Here is a 23,497-nt window from a genome sequence, read left to right as displayed (position 1 = left end):
GACGAACATAATTTATTATTTTTCTTCGATCTTTATAACCTAAAAACCTAACCTAAAATTTACAGAATTCATCAACACAATTTTTGTTATATATTCTACTTATTTATCTAAAGAGTTCTTTGCAATTTCTATTCAACTATTAAACAACGTTAAATATTGTCCAGCAAAAATGTCCATCGTTTCATTATTATCCACGCTTTCTCAATCTAATCTACGTCGAGTGAAATCGCCTGAAAACCTCTCCACAAGCGACGATGATCCATCGACGTTTTCTAATTGCACCATCCTCAGTCGCTAAAAATCCACGGATTATCGGAATAATCGGCGTTCCACGCTTATTAAATTATAAACATAAATGCATTCAGCAATCAACGTCGTCGCAAAAAAGTCCGCTGTGCTCGCCGGCTTTCCCACGTTCTCTGCTCATTCACGATTAACGCGACTTAACGGTCGATTGTATGATTTAATCAATTGCAGAATTTTGCAAAATCCTCGGGAACAAGATTACGTAATGTACAACTTTCGATTTGGATCCAGCTCAGGGATGTTCCTGACGTTTCCGGTTGGACGAAGGTCGAATTCCATCTCCAAAGTCTTGTATGTTAATTGGCGGATGAAATTTTGATGAAGCCTGCGGTGCACTTCGGCCGTGTCTTAAAAGAGACTGCTAATGAGTTTTGTAATGCGATGTTCATTGAAATTGGGGAAAATGTTATTTCTTTCATAAATTCAAGGTACTTGAACGAAACATTCTGTGACACACAATTTTTTCTGACCTCATTAATAAAAATGAATAAGTGTTTAATAAAAATCCGAAGGCGAATATCAACTAGTAATCTACTAGTAGAACACATCTAAACAAGTATTACCAGAGCGATCAGATTTGATAAAACACCAGAACATAAATACACGCGCGCAGTTTAAACGTCGTCGCAAAGCAGTAAGCCGATTTTGTCGTCAAGAACGACGCTGTAAATAAAGATACGCGTATTGTTAGTCACTGAAAAAGGTATCCGTTTGATTGATTTACAGGACAGTTCAACGATCGCGGCGACAATTATTCCATTATAATAACGGTGCGAAACGTCTGCAAGACACGCGACCGTAAAGCATCGATTCCAACGAACGAGCTAATGCCGTTCATATTTCGCGTAGTTCCACTTCCGTCTAGCCCCTAGCAACAATCGTTACGACTTCATCCCGGTGATCCTTATCGATGCGTTCGCTCTGTTGAATAAATCCTGATCCTGATTATCTTTCGAGAGCATGCTGCGGCTTAAAATCGATGGAACTCCGTTACAGTTCGATGAGATTTATATGCTAACTATTCCACGATTAATCGTGCTCCACATAAATGGAACTTGCGTGTGTTCGAACTATTGGAGGTTGGATGCGGTAGGATTACATAACTCGTGTTCGTTATTTTCGGAACGATGGAACTTTATCTATATTGGTATACTGGACTCATATGAATACATATACGTTGATGTATATATCAGTGTGTACCCATATGCATTGATGTACATATACATATGTTGATATACATATGAATGTATGCCCATATACATTGATGTACATATACATATCTTGATATACATATGAATGTATACCCATATGCATTGATGTACATATACATATGTTGATATACATATGAATGTATACCCATATGCATTGATACACATATACATATATCGATATACATATGAATGTATACCCATATGCATTGATACACATATACATATATCGATATACATATGAATGTATACCCATATGCATTGATACACATATACATATATTGATATACATATGAATGCATACCCATGTGCATTGATTCACATATACATATGTTGATATACATATGAATGTATACCCATATGCATTAATACACATATAAATATATTGATATACATATGAATGTATGCCCATATACATTGATGTACATATACATATCTTGATATACATATGAATGTATACCCATATGCATTGATACACATATAAATATATTGATATACATATGAATGTATGCCCATATACATTGATGTACATATACATATCTTGATATACATATGAATTTATACCCATATGCATTGATACACATATACATATATTAATATACATATCAATGTATGCCCATATACATTGATGTACATATACATATCTTGATATACATATGAATGTATGCCCATATGCATTGATACACATATACATATGTTGATATACATATTAATATATTCCTACATCCCTATATTTTAAAATTTACACATCTAGCTAATTATTATACAGTTATGTATATCTAGCTGCTTATGTCCCCAAATCTCCACACTCTCAAACCTGTATCTCCACATCCACATATGTATACTCACATGTGTATTCCTATATTTTCACAATACATGTCCCTGTATTTTCACATGTACTTAGCCTTGTATCTTCATACCCCTATTATTACCCAGCAAATTCCCAACATCCTCAAACCTCTCATACACCAAAAAGTTGTCGCTAAAAATCAAAGTATCGAACCCCTAGAAATTACATACAACCGCCAGTAATCCAATCAACGTTAACAGCCTCCCTAGACGCCGGAAACGTGTCCCGTCCCCTCGTGTTCCATCGATTTCTTTCAATTCCCCGTCACGATCGTTCGGTCTTGTTTACACCCGGCACGATCGACGATCCATAAATCGTTGCATCGACGGTCTTACATACGCGTCGCGGCGTCCCCTCGCCTCCTCTCCGCTAGACGCGAGCTCGATTATTATTGGCGGAATAATTATGATCGGTAGGCAGTAACGTATACGAATCGTCTCGCATGCCTGCTCGTAATTAATAACGTAAAAGGCGTCCACAAAGCTGTCAGACGCCGACGGGCCGGCGGGGAATTGCAATTTGCTGATAGGGAATAGGAAACGCCTATGAGACCAGCTCCATTCCAGTTTCTCTACCCTCTCCTCACCGCCTGTACATGGCTTTTCCTCGTGGTTTTCCTTTTTGCCGGGCACACGTCCTCGTATTTTTCCCTCCCCCTCTACTCGATGCTATCCGATATCTATCTGGTCCTACCCGTGTTACGCGCTTACTCCGCCAATATTTTCCGAGTTTGCTAATTTATGACAGGAATCTTGTACCGTGTCGGACTGCGGGAAATCTGAATATTCATTAAGTAAGTATTTTAGAGTTGGGAACTGGGACTTGTGCTACCGGTGGTTTTGGGAGTAGCGAGAATATTTGTTCAAAAGGAATAGTTCTATGAAGTTTGGGAACGTTAGATGATGTTTGAGAGGTAGGAGTATTTTAATAATATAATATTGTTGACGTGATATAATATTTTAGAGGTAGAGACTCTATTGGGATTTAGATGTGGATGTAGGAATTTGGAGAACTGTGGAGAACTTAAAATATACACGCGATGGGTTATTACGCGTTGGGTATCCACTCGCTGGATTATTACGCGTTGAATTATCACGCACTGGATTACTACGCGTTGGTTGACTACGCGTGAGATTACCACGCGTTAGATTCCTACGCGTTGAATATCCACGCGCTGGATATCTACACACTGGATTACTACGCGTTGGATTACTACGCTTTGGATATCCACGCGCTGGATTACCACGCGTCGAATTACTACGCGTCGAATTTACCACGCATCGAATTTACCACGCGTCGAATTTACCACGCGTCGAGTTACTACACGTCAAATTTACCACGCGTCCAGCTACTATGCGCAGAAATTACCACGCGTCAAATTACTACGCGTTAGGTTACCACGCGTTAAATTCCTACGCGTTAGGTTACCACGCGTTAAATTCCTACGCATTGAATATCCACACGCTGGATTACTACGCGTTGGATTACTACGCTTTGGATATCCACGCGCTGGATTACCATGCGTCGAATTACTACGCATCGAATTTACTACGCGTCGAATTTACCACGCGTCGAGTTACTACACGTCAAATTTACCACGCGTCCAGCTACTACGCGCAGAAATTACCACGCGTCTAATTACTACGCGATAAATTCCTACGCGTTAGGTTACCACGCGTTAAATTCCTACGCATTGAATATCCACACGCTGGATTACTACACGTTGAATTACTACGCTTTGGATATCCACGCGCTGGATTACCACGCGTCGAATTACTACGCGTCGAATTTACTACGCATCAAATTTACTACGCGTCGAATTTACCACGCGTCAAGTTACACGTCAAATTTACCACGCGTCCAGCTACTACGCGCAGAAATTACCACGCGTCGAATTACTACGCGTCGAATTTACCACGCATCAAATTTACTACGCGTCGAATTTACCACGCGTCGAATTACTACACGTCAAATTTACCACGCGTCCAGCTACTACGCGCAGAAATTACCACGCGTCGAATTACTACGCGTTGGATTACCACGCGTTAAATTCCTACGCGTTGAATTTCCACGCGCTGGATTACTACGCGCTGGATATCCACACGTGGGATTACTACGCGTTATCCGAAGCTGCCTTTCTCGCGTCTGCGCGCGCGTAATCCTCGCGCGGATTGGTCCGTGTTTTTTCTTAATAATTCAAAAACGGTGCTTCGCACCCCATTTCTGCAAAGGGAAATCTTATTCAGAATCGCGTCAGCTATCCCCCATTTCAGGAACCTACACTAATTGTGTGACACTCTGTAGTATTTCTACATTTCCAACCCTGCTATCCCTAAATACCTATACACCTATATACCTATATACCTATACACCTGTATACCTATATTCCTATAATTACCGATCCTGTATATTATCAAAAATGAGCTCGTTCATATACCACACCAACTATAATATTAGTAAAATCATAAACCTCATCCACAGACAAACTTGGCCCACTTTCAAACTAAACTGCAATGATCATCATGGCGCCATGGAGTGTGGATCCTCGTATTGCTGTCATAATTTACGCGATCTCGGAATAGCAACCGGTTGACGCTGAAAGAACGTTTACGAAAAATCCGGCAATTTCGATTCCGGTTTCCCGAGCATTCGAGCACACTGAATCATAACCCGCGATCTGAATATCAATGAGAGAAGCGCGAGCTTTGGGAATCGTCCTCGAGATCGCGTTTATCATCGCAGCGACCGTACCGGAACACAGAGCGGCTTGTCGCGGATCCTCGAGCGTTTTGCATTGCAAACACCTGGTGGCTAAGAAGTGGTAGCCTATCGGCTCGATCGTACTGCCTACCTTTTTGCGAGCTTGTAACACCTCTGTGTTACGAGCCGGCTTACAAATATAGCAAAATAACAGAAATAATCGATGGTAATGTTACCTGGGCCGTGATCCGCGACTAATCTAAATATCAATTCGCTTGTGGATTTGTCGCTTTTCATGCATGGAGCAGTGTCTCTCATATTAGGCTTAGACTTCTCGAGGAAACCTTGGACTTTCGATAAAATGAATTCATTAATTTTGTCTGGTTTAATGTTTCAAGGTTGATGGCTTCGGAAGAGACTTATAAAAAAATGTGAGAGATCTTTCAAAAATAGATGGAGGAATTTTTTTCATGAAAATTTAAGGAGGAATTTTTTTCATGAAAATTTAAATTTCATCTTGAGATGAAATGAACGAAAATATTTTTACATGTTGATTTAAAGTTCGTATAGTGAAGGAGGTTCATACGGAGAATTTGCAGAATTAATTATTACTAATTAAGACAGAACTACATCGTTTAAGGAGATTTTAAAAATGCGTTAACGAGCTAATATTTTAGAATCGATTTTAATTACTTGTGCATATACAAACATTTACACATTTCTGTTTACTTCAAGTATGTAGTGAATGAGGTTAATACAGAGTGGTTCAATTGTTAATTGTTACTAATTAAGACAGAATACTAACATAATTATAGAGTGCAAAAAATATTTTTGGAACTTGATTATTTCAAAGAAACGTGGTTTGTGCATATACAAACATTTCCAAATTTAAGTACAGTTTAAATTCCCATGCAAAGAGAATAATATAAGCTAATACAGAGAAATCGTTCACTCGTTAATTACTAGTAATTAAGACAAAGTATTACTGCACCGTTCAAATAAAAAGAGAACGTTAACAAGGAAATATTTTCGAATATTTGATTATTTTAAAGACGTGTAACGATGTCGAGCGTCTCATCGGCGTCTGATTTATTGGCAGTTAATTTTTCGCGGCGCTGGAAAAAATATTAAACAGTCGTCGATAAGTCCTGCGAGATAAACACGGCGTCTGTGTCGAACAAGGAATAAAAAAGAAAACATCGAGAACCCGTAGGAAGAATGTCAAAGTAGAATATAAACAGGCAGAACTTAAGAGGACAGGTAGACACGAGGGTACCAGTTAATATTCATGATACGTAATATGCAAATCTTTCACATTTCTTTTTCTCGGTTTGTCAGCGTGTAATGAAGACGTTCGAGATCTAGATACATCTTGCACGAGAAAGTAACGAATTCTTGCGTTGCAGCGATCTTAATCCTTCGAACATCCTCCGCGCAACGTTTACAGACATTAATAAAAATTATCGAGGATATGAGCCTTTTCATTTTTTTCTTTAATTATTTCATTAAAATGCTAATCTTGTTCGGAACGGTGCTTATTTTTCTGGATTCTAATTATTCGATTAAATTGTAATGCATCCCGTGGCTCTGGGTAATCGATGATATTTTAAGAAATATATTGATTACGTTAGATCGCGAGGAATATTCATTGTGGAATTTATTGATGGGAACGATTATTTTTATGTTATCGAGTGGCGTTTCCTCTAAACGTTTTAATGGGTTTAGACATTTCTTTGGGGCTTGATGTAGTTTTAGTGGGATTGGTTTAATTTATACGTGTTGGTGAATTAAGTTTAGCTGGGAAAAATGACGATGTGGATTTTCAAACTTGATTAATAGTTTATGAATTTTTAAATTTGTAAAGATTTAGAGAAATAACTTTGAAAATTTGCAACTTTCTACTTTTCAGTATATTTCCCCATTTTTATATATGGAAATTTTCATGTATTGCATTTTCCGTATTTCCTAATTTCCATATATTGCAATTTCCATATTTCCCAATTTTCATATGTTGCAACTTCCACACATCCTAATTTTCTTATATAGCATTTTCCATATATCGCAATTTCCACATTTCCCTATTTCCATATATTGCAATTTCCATATTTCTCAATTTTCATATATTGCAACTTCCACACATTCTAATTTTCTTATATAGCATTTTCCATATATCGCAATTTCCACATTTCCCAATTTCCATATATTGCAGTTTCCATGTCTCCCAATTGTCATATATTGCAGTTTCTATATTTCCCAATTTTCATATATTGCAGTTCTCATACTTCTCAATTTTCATATATTGCATTTTCCACATTTCCAAATTTTCATATATTGCAATTTTCACATTTCCAAATTTTCATATATTACAATTTTCACATTTCCCAATTTTCATATATTGTAATTTCCATATTTTCCAATTTCCATATATTGCATTTTCCATATCTCCCAATTTTCATATATTGCAGTTTCTATATTTCCCAATTTTCATATATTGCATTTCCCATACTTCTCAATTTTCATATATTGCAATTTGCACATTTCCAAATTTTCGTATATTGCAATTATCACATTTCCCAATTTCCATATATTGCAGTTTCCATATTTCCCAATTTTCATATATTGCATTTCCCATACTTCTCAATTTTCTTATATTGCATTTTCCACATTTCCCAATTTTAATGTATTGCAATTTTCATATATTGCAGTTTCCATATTTCCCCACTTCTCTATCTATCAAATCAATTAGCACATTTCCCAACGTCAAATTCTATGTGAAAATTGAACAATTTTTCATGTTCCAACTTTTCAAGCTTCACTCATAAGTTCCTAACCTTTCTCCAACTTCCTAATAGGCTCTCTCTAATCTCTCCCTCAGCTCTTCACGTGTTCTCCTCCATTTCTCAACATGCTTCCCCTAGACTCTCCCTAACTTTACAACCCCCAAACCCTTCTTAAACTTCCACCAAATTCTCCCTACACTCTCCCTACTTTCAATCAACCAAACAATCAAAAAACTCATAAAAACGTCCAGAATTATGCTATAATTTGAGAAGCACTGTCCAACGACACTCGCGGTTACGTCTATATACAGGTTCGCTCGAACCGCCAGGATTTCTGTCGGTTAATTTCAGATAAAACAGAGATCGCCGCGGCTTAATTACAATTTCAATGTAAATTCCAGCGAGGAGTAACTTACGCCGCGTGTAATTTCAATGAATGGCCCGGAATCAACAGGGGGAGAGACGATGAAGAGGAAGAAGAAGAAGAAGAAGAAGAAGTTACGCGGCAACGGAAAAATGAAATTGTTCGCGAACCGTTCCCAATGCCGCTGGATAATTGGATTGGATAAGAGACGGAGAAGTTGTCGGTGTAATTCCGTACCGTAATAAAAATCCGTTTAATGCTCGGCCGTCGTTAATAATATCGGGAAATACGGCGGTTGAAAGCGTCGCGTTTAAAAAGAAAGACACTGTGAGACTGCGAGCTGCTTTGTTTATGAAGTTTCCTTGTGAACGCTGTGGTTATTCACTGGACGATATCAAGGTTTCTTTGCCCTTTTTTTATTGGCACTTCTTTCTGTTCTTTTTGAGCAACAAGCAACGAGTAACGAGTAATGAGCAACGAGCAATGAGCAACGAGCAACGAGTAACGAGTAATGAGCAACGAGCAACGAGCAACGAGCAACGAGCAACGAGCAACGAGCAACAAGCAATAGTAAGCAGCAAGCAACAAGCAACAAGCAACAGTAAGCAGCAAACAACAAGCAATAGTGAGCAGCAAGTAACAAGTAACAAGCAACAAGCAACAGTAAGCAGCAAGCAACAAGCAATAGTGAGCAGCAAGTAACAAGTAACAAGCAACAAGCAACAGTAAGCAGCAAGCAACAAGTAACAAGCAACTGTAAGCAGCAAGCAACAAGCAACAGTAAGCCGCCAGCAACAAGTAACAAGCAACAGTAACCAGTAACAGTAACCAGTAACAGTGACCAGCAACAGCAACACCAACAGTCAGCAGTTACAGTAACCAGCAGCAGTGACAGTAGCAGCTACCAGTAGCAGTAACAGTAACAGTAACCAGCAACTAGCAAGGGTAATCAGCAATCAGCAACAGTAACGAGAAACCAGCCACCAGCTACAATAATCAGCAACAGTAACAGCAACAGTCAGCGGCTACAGTAACCAGCAGCAGCAACAGTAACAATAACCAGCAATCAGTAAGGGTAATCAGCAATCAGCAACAGTAACGAGTAACCAGCAACCAGCAAGGGTAATCAGCAATCAGCAACAGTAACGAGCAACCAGCCACCAGCTACAGTAACGAGCAACCAGCCACCAGCTACAGTAACCAGCAACAGTAACATCAACAGTCAGCAGCTACAGTAACCAGCAACAGTAACAATAACCAGCAACAGTAACAGTAACCAGCAACAGTAACAGTAACCAGCAACCAGCAAGGGTAATCAGCAATCAGCAACAGTAACGAGCAACAGCAATAGTAAGCGGCAACAGTAGCCAGCAGCAGTAACCAGTAACCAGTAACAGTAACAGTAATCAGTAACAGTAACAGTAACGAGCAACCAGCAACCAGCTACAGTAACCAGCAACAGCAATAGTGAGCAACAGAAGTCAGCAGCAACAGTCACCAGCAGCAGGAACCAGTAACCAGTAACAGTAACAGCAATTAGTAGCAGTAACCAGTAACAGCAACAGACACCAGCACCAACCACTATCCACCTGCAGTAAGCAACCAGCACTTGCGACTGTCCACTAATATTCAGCAATCAGCAACCGTAAAACAGCAACCTGAACCAACCAACATCCATCAGGAACTAGCAACCATCTACCCTCCAGCATCCACTAGTATTCAGCAACCAGCAACCATAAACCAGCACCAGCCACTATCCATCAGGAATTAGCAACCATCCACCATCCACTATCCATTATCATTCAGCAACCAGCAACCAGCACCTGTCACCATCCACCAGGAATTAGCAACCAGCAACCAGCACCTGCCACCATCCACCAGGAATTAGCAACCATCCACCAGCAACCAGTAACCAACCACCATCCATCAGGAATTAGCAACCATCCACTATCCACCAGCAACCAGCAACCAACCACCATCCACCAGCAACCAGCAACAGGAATCTAAAAATATAAAGAAAATTGTACCTCTTCTAAACACCAGTGTCTTACGCGCCAACCCGTGGGTTGGCATCAGTACACAGTCGTGCATCGCGCAAGAGCGTTATCGTCCACCAGGGACAGCCTATCACACGGCCATTGCTCGAGATAGCGAGGGATTTTAACGGAGCGAGTGCAAGCGAGTAGCCGCGTTTACGCTCTGCTCTCTCGAAGCGGACGATCGCTTGTCGGCCTCGCTTAGCCGATAACGCGGACACGAGTCGATCCGTGGAATCGTGGAATTCAACGTCCGCTTTGACCGAACACAGGATCCTCGTCCTTGTCGATCGCTTTCGATCGCTTCGATGAATCCTGAAGGATCGAACGGTTTCCATCGAACGCCGATAAGGAAATAGCACGGAATCTATAGAAAGCTGTGTCGCGCTCGTTCGGACGCTTTTTTGTGAAAGTCTCAAATTGCCGACGTTTTCAGCGCTGATTTTATTCGTTTCGATAGGTGACTTTCTGATTGGGGGAATTCGTAGAAAGTCGAGATTCGAAGATTAAGACGCTTTTTGTGAAAGTGTGGAGAGCGATGGGTATTTTGAATATTTTCTTTTGGATTGATAGAAAGAGTATTGATGAGATGAAATTACATATTGATGTAACAATGGATGTTCAGTTAAAAGAAATATTATGATTCATTCTTGTGGATGGTGGCTGAAGATACTTGCTTTTGTAACAATTACTTCATTGATGATTTCAAACTTTTTTAACGAAGTATATCAATGTGTTATTTTTCAAAAGTTGATGATCTCTCAATCAGAAGAAGTTTAATAAAAATTGAAAAAGTGGTGTTTTGTGAAAATTCATTTTCGTTTAAAACAAAAATGGAGACACGTTTGACGACAAGTAATGAAAAAAGGAACTTAGAAAAATAAAATTGAAGAGCTGTCTATAGAAACTGAAACTGATTGTATGTTTTTAGGGAACTAAAAATTGACTAACTAACTAGAGATCTAATTACATAAATATTCCAATAAATATCATTACTAAAAATAGTCAAATATAAGTTAAAATAATTAATCTGACGTAAACAAAAAATTTAACATAAAATACAAAAATTGTATTTTACTGTAAAATTCGAAAGAACCCTTAGAAATTTGTAGAACAGGCAAAGGTTTCTAACAACCCCCACTCTGGACAGTCGCTTTTCAACTCTCTCGTTTCTCAGCAAACTCGAAAACCGCACGATTAATCAACTTTTATACCCCATGAATCTCAGTCAGACCGTCTCCACTCTTTAAGCCTCCATCATTCACTAAGAGATACGGTCGTACCAACCGTATTTCTCGCATTTTTGTGATCCTCGTAATCGCTATCGCGATTTTTCTTTCACCTCGCTATCAGATCCCACAGTTCGCTACTTTATGAAGCTATAACTGATTTTATCTTACTATTCTTGTCGAAGGGTGGCTGGCTACTTTTAACAATCTACAAATCAAGCTTTCTCTTCAAGTATTATTTCTATTTTATTATCTTAGTCTTTATTTTGGATTTTGGGAAATTTGGGGAATTGGGGAAATTTGGAAAATTTGGAAAATTTGGGATATTTGGGATATTTAGGGAATTTAGGGAATTTGGGAAAAATTGGGAAATTTGGGAATTTGGGAATTTGGGAAATTTGGGAAATTTGGGAAATTTGGGAAATTTGGGAAATTTGGGGAATTTGGGAAATTTAGGAAGTTTGGGAAATTTGGGGAATTTGGGAAGTTTGGGAAATTTGGGGAATTTGGGAAATTTGAGGAAGTTTGGGGAATTTGGGGAATTTGGGAAATTTAGGAAGTTTGGGAAATTTGGGAAATTTGGGGAATTTGGGAAGTTTGGTATTTGGGGATTTTCGAAGGTGGGAAAATTAGGGAATTGGAGAATTTAATGATTTGGAAAATTTATCATTTTCAAGATTTCCAAAATTTTAGAAATTTCGCAATTTCAAAACTTAGGAATTTTGGCATTCAGAAAATTGAGAAATTCGAAGATTTAAATATCTAGAAATTCGGCATTTGGAAATTTGGTAATTTTGAAATTAGGGAAGTTAGAAAACTCAATTTCCAAAACTAAGCCACTCAATTTCAAAATTTAACAATTTAACAATTTTCAAACCTGGGAATTTCTCAATTTCAAAATTTGACAATTTGCCATCTTCAAAACTTGACAACTTGCAAATTTAAAAACTTCCAAAATTTCCCAATTTGAAACCTCCAAAAATTCTCTAATTCATAATTTAAAAAATATGAGAATCCAAAAATCTTCAAAATTAAAAAATTTCAAAAACCCCCACAGAATCTCATTTCTCCTCTCTTTTACCTCCATCGACATAGCATAACAAAGTGAACACAAGTAGCATTTACACGCCACGATAGAAGGTGGAGCCTGCTTTGGGTAAGCTTACGTTTTATGATTTACGTTCGCGCGCATTGGTGGTTCAGTTTAGCAAGCTTGCCGCCTGTTGCACGCTCGTGTACCATGCGTGTTGCATGCGTGTTCCTCGTCCTCGTCGGTGAGTCGTCACCGACTACCCGTCGCGAGTGACCCCGCTTTAATTAGATTAGCCGGTTGAAGTCGCTTTAATTAGCTCAGATTGATGAATCCACTGGCACCAGTCTCCACGAAGCGACTTTGGAACTTTTTTATTTTGGAACTTTATGTTGGGTGAAAATTTTCTTTGAGTAATTGCTTTGAACATATGATTGTTTATTGTCGAATTATAATTTTGATATGGAGGATTATTTTAAAATTCATTGATATGGAGGATTATTTTAAAAATCATTATGATGATTTAGGGTTGTAACAATTTTAGGTTATGTTATATTTAGGGTGATTTTAGACAAGTTTGGTTTTGTTAGAAAATTATAATTTTTGTATGATGATATATGAATATATAGATATGTGGATATGTGGATATGTAGATGTGTGGATATGTGGATATGTAGATATGTAGATATGTGGATATGTGGATATGTAGATATGTGGATATGTGGATATGTGGATATGTAGATATGTAGATATGTGGATATGTGGATATGTAGATATGTGGATATGTGGATATGTGGATATGTAGATATATGGATATGTGAATATGTGGATATGTAGATATGTGGATATGTGGATATGTGGATATGTAGATATGTAGATATGTGGATATGTGGATATGTGGATATGTGGATATGTGGATATGTGGATATGTAGATATGTGGATATGTGAATATGTGGATATGTAGATATGTGGATATGTGGATATGTGGATATGTGGATATGTAGATATGTGGATATGTGGATATGTGGATATGTGGATATGTGGATATGTAGATATGTGGATATGTGGATATGTAGATATGTAGATATGTGGATATGTGGATATGTAGATATGTGGATATGTGAATATATGGACATGTAGATATGCATATGTATATGATGATGTGTGAATACATGTATATGTAGTTATGTAGATATGTAAATATATCTATATAATGATATGTAGATACTACATGTAGATATACATATGTGATGATACACAGATATATCCATGAAAAATACCACATCACCTTTATACAAACACAAAGTTACATTAATAGATGAATTTATAGATTAATTTTGTTTAAAATAATATATATATTCATTGTCTTGAACAAGATTGGTTTCAACGTAACTACACTGAAAAGAAATTTTGTAACTTTGATTATAATTCACTCATTCTGTACAAACATTCTTACACGATCTTAAAATATACGATAGGTAAAGTATGTACATTAGAAAGATCCTCGAATTTCACCAGAAAGAAAAGTAGAGAAAAATCTGTACAAGGGTGGTCAAGATAGTATCAGTCTAACGATATTATTCCCAGGACGCCAAAGGACTGATGTTTATCGTCCTTATTAGTGAAGTGCTCGAAGAATGAAGAACGTTAATAGGAAATAAAGTTACCTTAAAATATGTTTACTCTACGGCATACATCTCCATGATATTTGGATAAATGAATAATTTATACAAGGTTGTCTTATACCTTCTGTACAAGAATTTATATTGCAGCCACTTTCGCGAAAGTGTCTACGTCTTACGGTACTATATTCATTTTTATTTAGTCATGTATTAGTTATGTAAAATGAACTGTTAGTTGATCCTCGAATCAAATCATATTTTGTTGGTTATTAGTATTTGCAGTTACTATAAATTTATATTCGATTGGAAAGTCATCGTATCGGCTTTATATCGGTTTGAAAACTAATCATACCTGTTTTATATCAGCTTGTGTCTTCTGTAATTTTGCAGCGTTCGACATAGATATTCGTTGATACAGCTGTAAGTACATGATACGTGATTAATTTTATGGATAGGTAAGAGGATATTGAAATTCTGTACTGTGTAATCGTGGAATATTTATTTCTACCCTCTATGAAAGAGGGGTAAACTTTCAAATTTTTAGGATTTCAGAATTTATTTACATAAAATTCTGTTCAGGAAAATTATTGCAAAATATACATTTCTGACACTATTTTTCGTGGGGGGTGAAATCTTGAAATTCTGATAATTCTATACATTATGTAAATTGTAATGAATTTTATACATTTCGTAAATTGTAATAGTTCTTTCAAACTTCATCGACATGAAATTATGTTCAGTAAAATTATGACGATATCTGTTACCATACATATGTACATATGTATGTTATCATACTATGTCGAAAAAGTAGCGGAACTTAAATTTAAGGAAAACTAGCGTCATCTATTAAAACATGTTATCTGAAAACACCTCCCCTACAAAACACAACAATCATTATTCGAATCGAGCAACGAATTGTAAACTTATAGCATTTAATGCGACAGAACCTTTCGTCACCGTGTCACAAAATCACAGGGCAAGCGCAACAAATTGCGAGCGTTGAATATTGCGAGGATCTTATCAAGACAGCCATACGAAACTGTACATTCCTGGAATCAATTGTAACTAGTGATGAGACTTGGTGCTTCAAGTATGAACCTCGAACAAAGCGCCAAAGTGCTACGTGGAAATCTCCAGGCTCTCCAAAATCAAAAAGTTGCGATTCCAGAAGTCCCTCGAGAAGACAATGTTAATTTGCTTTTACGATTCTAAAGGAATTACACTTCGGGAATTCGTTCCACGGGGACAAAATGTTAATGGCGAATATTATCTGGGTGTTATGGAACATTTGTGGAAGAGGATCGTTCGTGTGAGGCCCGAATATCGAGCGTTGGGAAGTTGGTTTCTGTTGCATGATAACGCACCATGTGAACTGTCACTGTTCGTGAATTTTTGGCGAAAACAAGTCTGTTCCAACATCCTTCAAATTCTGACTTATCTCCATGTGATTACTTCCTTTTTCCAAAACTGAAATTAGCTATAAAAGGAACGTTTCATGACACTGAAAGTCTAAACAGTCTCCGAAAAACAAGATGGCCTCTCCAACACGTCATCGCAAAACCACGACCATGAATACATAATTCCCAGAGCACCTACGTTTCCAGAAATCGCAACCGAGTGACAGCGTTGAGTCAGAAATTTTTTCCGAATTTAGTCTCGTTAGTCTGAGGAGTAACGGCCATGTTGCATTTCAAGCGTTTGATGAAAATGGAGCGCGATGTTTCTTTGCGCAGCTTTCTCGTCGCAAAACAAACGTCGAGCCCAGAAATTGTGTTGCCGTACACGATTCTGAGAATAAAGAACGATCGCCAGGGAATTTCGTTCGTGTTCCTTAAAAACCAACCTCCACGGATCATTATCAGAACCGAAGACACCTATCTAACCTAACCTAACCGTATACCGCCACGCAGTAAGAGTAATCCTATCGCATAGTAAGTACACGTCACAGCGAATCTCGAGCAGAAGCGTTTAGAAAAATCCCCGGTTGACTCGTTCTCTCTCGTTCTCGATACGAAGAAAAATCGACTGCGTGCGGAACGGCTCTATATCACCGGTGTTATAATTTATCGTCGATCCGACGGGAATTATCGCGGCCGATATAGCCAAGCATTTATCAGCGACGTCGCGCAGATAATGTTCCCTCTCTGTAATTTACCGTGTATTAATGCGTCGGAGCGCGAGATTTTAAGGAATACTTAATTTAATAATCCTCGTCCTTATCCGAACGGATCGTGAACTCTGTATTCGCGGATTGCACTCGCAGTTATCGTTCCCGTGTAATTAATTGCGTTGATCCGGGCGAGGAGGGTGAGGGGTTGGTTCTTAGTAGCTCACTTCCGCCACAGTTTAATGAGAATTGCTTGAGTTATGGAACTGGAGGTGCGGATGCTTAACACGGTTCTTAACAGCTCGTTTTGTGAAAAGGGGATGCTACCCCATAAAAAGACATTCCTGGATGAAATATTCTTCCTACGTGCAACAGTTGCTTTCGTTCTAATTTTTGTTCTTGTTACTGTGATTATATTGGTACATGATACACTTCTTAAAAATTTTACATTTTCGCTGGACGATGAAATATTCTTCCTGTGTGCAATATTATTTACTTTTGTTCAGAAAAATTTTTGTTCTTGTTACTGTGATTATATTGGTACACGATGCACTTCTTGAAAAATTTTACATTTTACTGGGCGATGAAATATTCTTCCTGTATAGAACATTATTTGGTTTAATTGGACAAATTAGATTTTTGTTCTTGTTGGTTAATTATGTATAAGGTGATGCAATTTTTGAAAAATTCGACATTCCACTGTTGGACGATAAAATATTCTTCTTTCGTTTTCCTGAGCCAATGTGGTCTTCTAAAAAAGTCAACTAATAGCTGAATATTTTCTGAAAAGATGATTCAAGAACTAGTCTCCGAGTTGGAATTTTGTCGCAGAAAGTGTCGCAAACGAAAGAAAAATCCCGCAAATTAATGACGCCGATACTGCCGTGACAAGGAGCGCCTATAATCTTAAAATTCGCTTCTTTTTGGCGACATTTATCACAGTTCCGACGTTTTATGGTAATTCCAGAATCCGCAAGGTGCCCGTGGCCAAAGATCGACATCTAATAAAACGAAGAGGAACCAAAGGAATCGACGAGGCGAAAAACCGAGCTAGCGATCACGCAACTGGTCACGATAAATCATACTTAACTCCGGCGAAACCTATAACTTGTTGGCTGGCTACGTAACCCGGCGAAAGACGCTGAAAAGCCCGCAGCGTGTACGCGATACGCCGGCTGCATCATCGATTTATGATATCTCGCAATTCAGTTGCAATCGAACACTGCTCGTTTCCTTCGGGAATACTTGTGTATTCGTATATATAACCTATGTACATATTTTACGTACTAATACATATATTTGTAAATTTATGCTGGTACATTGATTGTATGTCATATCTTGCTCGTTGCTTTTTAATTATGATACTTCACGTTCAAACTTCTTCTAGTTTACTGGCAGCGAGGTGAATATCGTTTTTCGTTCGTTCTGGGGATTATTTTGTGGTATTTGTCTTTGTCAAGGGTTTGTGGTTTATTATAAATTGTTCATGGAGCGTTCTTTTGTAGCAATGATGTTGGTAAAGGGTTTTATTGAATTCAGGGAGTGCTACTGCATCGGACTTCAAGGGTTAAATTGATGCAAGGTATCATTTCATCAAACATGCAGCTCTAAATTAATGCAAAGTGCCATTTTGTTAAACATCAAGCTTCAAACTGATGCAAGTACTATTACATCAGACTTCAAGGTTGAAATTGGTGCAAGAACTATTTTGTTAAATATCAAGCTTCAAATTGGAGCAAGTACTATTTCATCAGATGTGAAGGTTCAAGTTGATGCAAGGTATCATTTCTTCAAACATGCAGCTCTAAATTAATGCAAAGAGCCATTTTGTTAAACATCAAGCTTCAAACTGGTGCAAGTACTATCACATCAGACTTCAAGGTTGAAATTGGTGCAAGAACTATTTTGTTAAATATCAAGCTTCAAATTGATGCAAGTACTATTTCATCAGATATGAAGGTTTAAATTGATGCAAGGTATCATTTCATCAAACATGCAGCTCTAAATTAATGCAAAGAGCCATTTTGTTAAACATCAAGCTTCAAACTGATGCAAGTACTATCACATCAAACATCAAGGTTGAAATTTGTGCAAGAACTATTTTGTTAAATATCAAGCTTCAAATTGGAGCAAGTACTATTTCATCAGATGTGAAGGTTCAAATTGATGCAAGGTATCATTTCATCAAACATGCAGCTCTAAATTAATGCAAAGAGCCATTTTGTTAAACATCAAGCTTCAAACTGATGCAAGTACTGTCACATCAGACCTCGAGATTGAAATTGGTGCAAGAACTATTTTGTTAAATATCAAGCTTCAAATTGATGCAAGTACTATTTCATCAGATATGAAGGTTCAAATTGATGCAAGGTATCATTTCTTCAAACATGCAGCTCTAAATTAATGCAAAGAGCCATTTTGTTAAACATCAAGCTTCAAACTGATGCAAGTACTATTACATCAGACTTCAAGGTTGAAATTGGTGCAAGAACTATTTTGTTAAATATCAAACTTAAAATTGATGCAAGTACTATTTCATAAGATATGAAGGTTCAAATTGATGCAAGGTATCATTTCTTCAAACATGCAGCTCTAAATTAATGCAAAGAGCCATTTTGTTAAACATCAAGCTTCAAACTGGTGCAAGTACTATCACATTAGACCTCAAGGTTGAAATTGGTGCAAGAACTATTTTGTTAAATATCAAGCTTCAAATTGGTGCAAGTACTATTTCATCAGATGTGAAGGTTCAAGTTGATGCAAGGTATCATTTCTTCAAACATGCAGCTCTAAATTAATGCAAAGAGCCATTTTGTTAAACATCAAGCTTCAAACTGATGCAAGTACTATCACATCAGACCTCGAGATTGAAATTGGTGCAAGAACTATTTTGTTAAATATCAAGCTTCAAATTGATGCAAGTACTATTTCATTAGACATGAAGGTTCAAGTTGATGCAAGGTATCATTTCTTCAAATATACAGCTCTAAATTAATGCAAAATGCTATTTTGTTAAACATCAAGCTTCAAACTGATGCAAGTACTATTACATCAGACCTCAAGGTTGAAATTGGTGCAAGAACTATTTTGTTAAATATCAAGCTTCAAATTGATGCAAGTACTATTTCATCAGATATGAAGGTTCAAGTTGATGCAAAGTAGCATCTTGTCAAACATCATGTTTCGAATCAATTCAATGTATTATATCATCAAACATGAACTTACAAATAAGTCCAAGTACAGTTCCATTAAACATCGATCTACAAATTGTTGCAAGTACTATTCCATTAAACATGAATCCTCAAAGTGATGAAAGTACCACATCATCAAACACGAAGCTACAAATTGGTACAAGATATCATCTCACCAAACATGAAGCTTCAAATAGGTACAAGATATCATTTGATCAAACATGAAGTTTGAAATAGATGCATGTCATCAGAAGTCAGGCATCCTAGCACAATTCTGTGGTACTCATTAATTCTCATACTCGTAACGTCTCAAAACGCCTACCAAAGGAAAGGTATCAAAAATGAGCAAAAATGGTACGAAAGCGTGATTAAATAAGGAAAGAGGGCGGAGAGGTGCGGGGATATGAAGGTTGAGAGGAATCGCGTGGAATTTCGAGGCGAGAGGGACGGAGCACGGTATTTTTAGGCATTAAAATCGCTCCATAAATTAAATCCGCAAAAGGACGATGTGGCCCGGCGGAATGAAACAGCGTCCGTTGGATTCGTCCCGGCTTCTTCTTGAGTTTCTCCCCATGGGAGATAAGCCCATAACATGACCTGACTTAACGCGTCGTTCTGCCACAAAACGAGAGAAAATAGAGAGGCAAAAAGAATACCGGCGCCGTTGAATCGTGTTGGCGCTTTCGAAAGCCGCGCCGCGAATTCCCGAAATTTCCGGTCCCGCAGGTAAATTGTGGAAACGCAGATGGGTATTTATGAGCGTATAAAGTGACCCTTATGGGCTACTCAATGTACTTAATCGGTAATTGAAGATACGCCGGAGAAAATTAGCGGCAATTGATTTGTTGGATACGGAGGGAATGTTTGTAGTGCGCGTGCGTCAATCTTAAAAATTGTTGATAAAATTGTTGATAACGTTAATTGGGCGCGAGAGAGATGTCGTTAATTTCGGTCGGATGACTCTGGGAAATTAGGGAAGGATTTCGGGATCGTTAATGTCGTTTTAATGTTACGCGGCTCGATAAATTTAATTAGATTTGTGATCGTATTGTTAATTTCTGCTGGTAGTTTGAGGGACATTCGGTTATTTTGGTTAATTTTATTATTCTGGGATTTTTATGTGTTTGTTTACTGTTTGTTTTCACGTGTTGTTTTGCTGTTGTTATTTATGCGTATTTTATATTCTGTTCCTTCTTTGAATAATTATTTTGGTATTTTAGTTTTGGTATTCTACTATTATACCATTGCACATATGCACTATTATGCTACTACATAAATGATCACATATGCTATTGTATCAATATACATATGCATTATTATACCATTGCACATATGACGACATATACATATGCATTAGTTTATTACACACATGACTACATATACACATGCACTATTACACTACTACACATATGACTACATATACGTATGCACTATCACACTACTACACATATGACTACATATACTACTACACCAATATGTATATGATTATAATACCAGTACACATATGACTACATATGCATATGCACTATAGATCATTGTACATATGACTACATATATGTGCACACTATTACACTACTGCATATGTGACTACATATACATATGCACTATTATACCATTACACATATGAGTACATATATGTATACGCTATTACACTACTGCATATGTGACTACATATACATATGCACTATTATACTATTCCACATATGACTACATATATGTATACGCTATTACACTACTGCATATGTAACTACATATACATATGCACTATTATACTATTACACATATGACTACATATATGTATACGCTATTACACTACTGCATATGTGACTACATATACATATGCACTATTATACTATTACACATATGACTACATATATGTATACGCTATTACACTACTGCATATGTGACTACATATACATATGCACTATTATACTATTACACATATGACTACATATATGTATACGCTATTACACTACTGCATATGTGACTACATATACATATGCACTATTATACCATTACACATATGACTACATACATATGCACTATTATACTACTGCAGACATGACCACATATGCTACTAAACCAACATGTATATGTATTATTATACCATTTCACATATGACTACATATACATATGTATTATTATACTACTGCACACATGACCACATATGTAACTATACCAATATACCACCACATTCTCACATTACTACATTACTGTACCAATTTATCAACATACTACTATGCTATCATATATAGCCAAACTACTATTATACCACTACTATATCATATTACCATATCACTATACAAAAATAGTATTATATTTCTGTTTAACTGAACGAGTGGTACATAACTTACACTTGACAAGTACTAAGTAAACTTGATAACATAAATTTTCAGAAACTCCATACAATACGGTCAATTTGTTATTTTGTACAGGTACCAGCTGAATTTTTATTTCCCACGAAATTCAATAACGAATGTTGTGTTACTCAGATAAGAAAGCAGGTGAATTTCTCCTGATATCACTTGTTCCATATTACACAAAGGGTTCACGAAAAATATTCGGTCCAAACATGAGTTAAATTTAAACTTGAGAAATACCATAAAAGATGGCCAAGTCATTTACACAGTTAAAGACAGCTGAATTTTTATTTCTCACGAAGTAATGCTATATTACTCAGATAAGGGACAGGTGAATTCCTTTCAATTTTATTTATTTATTCTTTTCGTAAAGAGTTTGTATGTGAATGAAAAAATATTCTGTCCAACATTTGAAATCATTTTGTACTGACTATTCAGAAAAATTAAATCTCTCAATCTTCAATCATAAAATTTCGTTGAAAATGAAATTAATAGTCAGTGTATTAAATTTCATCTGAAAGTGAATACAGAAATATTGAATTCAACGTCTGAGACCATTATACACTGACTATTAAAAAAATGTTAATCTCTCAATTTAACATAAAATTTCACTTTCAATGATATAGTCAGTGTATCAAATTTCATCTGAAAGTAAATGAAGAAATATTCAGTTCAACATCTGAGACCATCATACACTGACTACTGAAAAAATTTAAATCTCTCAATTTTCTATCATAAAATTTCGCTTTCAATGAAACAGTCAGTGTATCAAATTTCATCTGAAAGTAAATGAAGAAATATTCAGTTCAACATCTGAGACCATCATACACTGATTACTGAAAAAATTTAAATCTTTCAATTTTCTATCATAAAATTTCACTTTCAATGAAATAGTCAGTGTATCAAATTTCATCTGAAAGTAAATGAAGAAATATTCAGTTCAACATCTGAGACCATCATATATTGACTACTAAAAAAAATTAAAATCTCTCAATTAATCATAAAATTTCATTACCACTTTCCAAATTTCACACTCAAGCCCAAAATTTTCCGAAAACCTCAATTTCCAAAAAACTTCCATCACCACAAAACGAAAGAAGATTCATCTCAAGATTAAATCCCACATGAAAAAACGTATGAAACCGACGCGACAAAATGTCAAGATTTCCATTCGATCGCTGATAATCACACCAGTATCTTTCCTCCCGGCAAACACATAATTCTTCCGAATGATTTTTATTGCACCGACTATTTTCGTCGACCACGAATCGTCTCGATCCATCGAAACGCGTTTTCGAAGGCGACTCTAAAAACCTTCCGTAATTTCGATGCCGAGGAACGTTCGTCACCGATCGCGTCCCGAGGAGGTGCTTAAGCCGCCAATAAATTTCTCACGAGATTGTGCAACGACAGAACACACACCGTCGTACGTACGCGTCGTCGATTATTCGTAGATTCAGCCAACGAACCTTGTTCAAACGAATTGCTGGCCGTGCTTGATTTACGACGGACGTTTTTATTATTGCGCGCGTTTATCAAAATTCACCGCTAAACGACCGACCGGATGTGTAATTTATGCGAAAATCTGGCCTCGATATTTGTTAAACGCGAGAAATTTGCGACAGGTGTTGGACCGGAATTTTAAAATTCGTACTGTTTCTGGATGAGATTTATCGAGATTGAGAAAGTAGTTTATTAGATGTCTTTATTAAA

General features: G+C 37.0%; 1 protein-coding gene across 1 annotated transcript in view; it reads left to right on the top strand.

Annotated features, from left to right (window-relative positions):
- The window catches only part of LOC105662063 (uncharacterized), a 137,853-nt gene extending 120,310 nt beyond the window's left edge, over positions 1 to 17,543 (top strand). The window contains exons 4-5 of the transcript XR_013039707.1: positions 8,246 to 9,558; positions 17,201 to 17,543. The gene's annotated coding sequence lies outside the window, so the exon portion shown is untranslated. The remainder of the gene's footprint in view (positions 1 to 8,245; positions 9,559 to 17,200) is intronic.
- Positions 17,544 to 23,497: the final 5,954 nt, after the last annotated feature.

The sequence above is a fragment of the Megachile rotundata genome, chromosome 10 (genome assembly GCF_050947335.1).
Source record: "Megachile rotundata isolate GNS110a chromosome 10, iyMegRotu1, whole genome shotgun sequence".
Taxonomy (NCBI): domain Eukaryota; kingdom Metazoa; phylum Arthropoda; class Insecta; order Hymenoptera; family Megachilidae; genus Megachile; species Megachile rotundata.
This window is presented reverse-complemented; position numbering and strand designations above follow the sequence as displayed.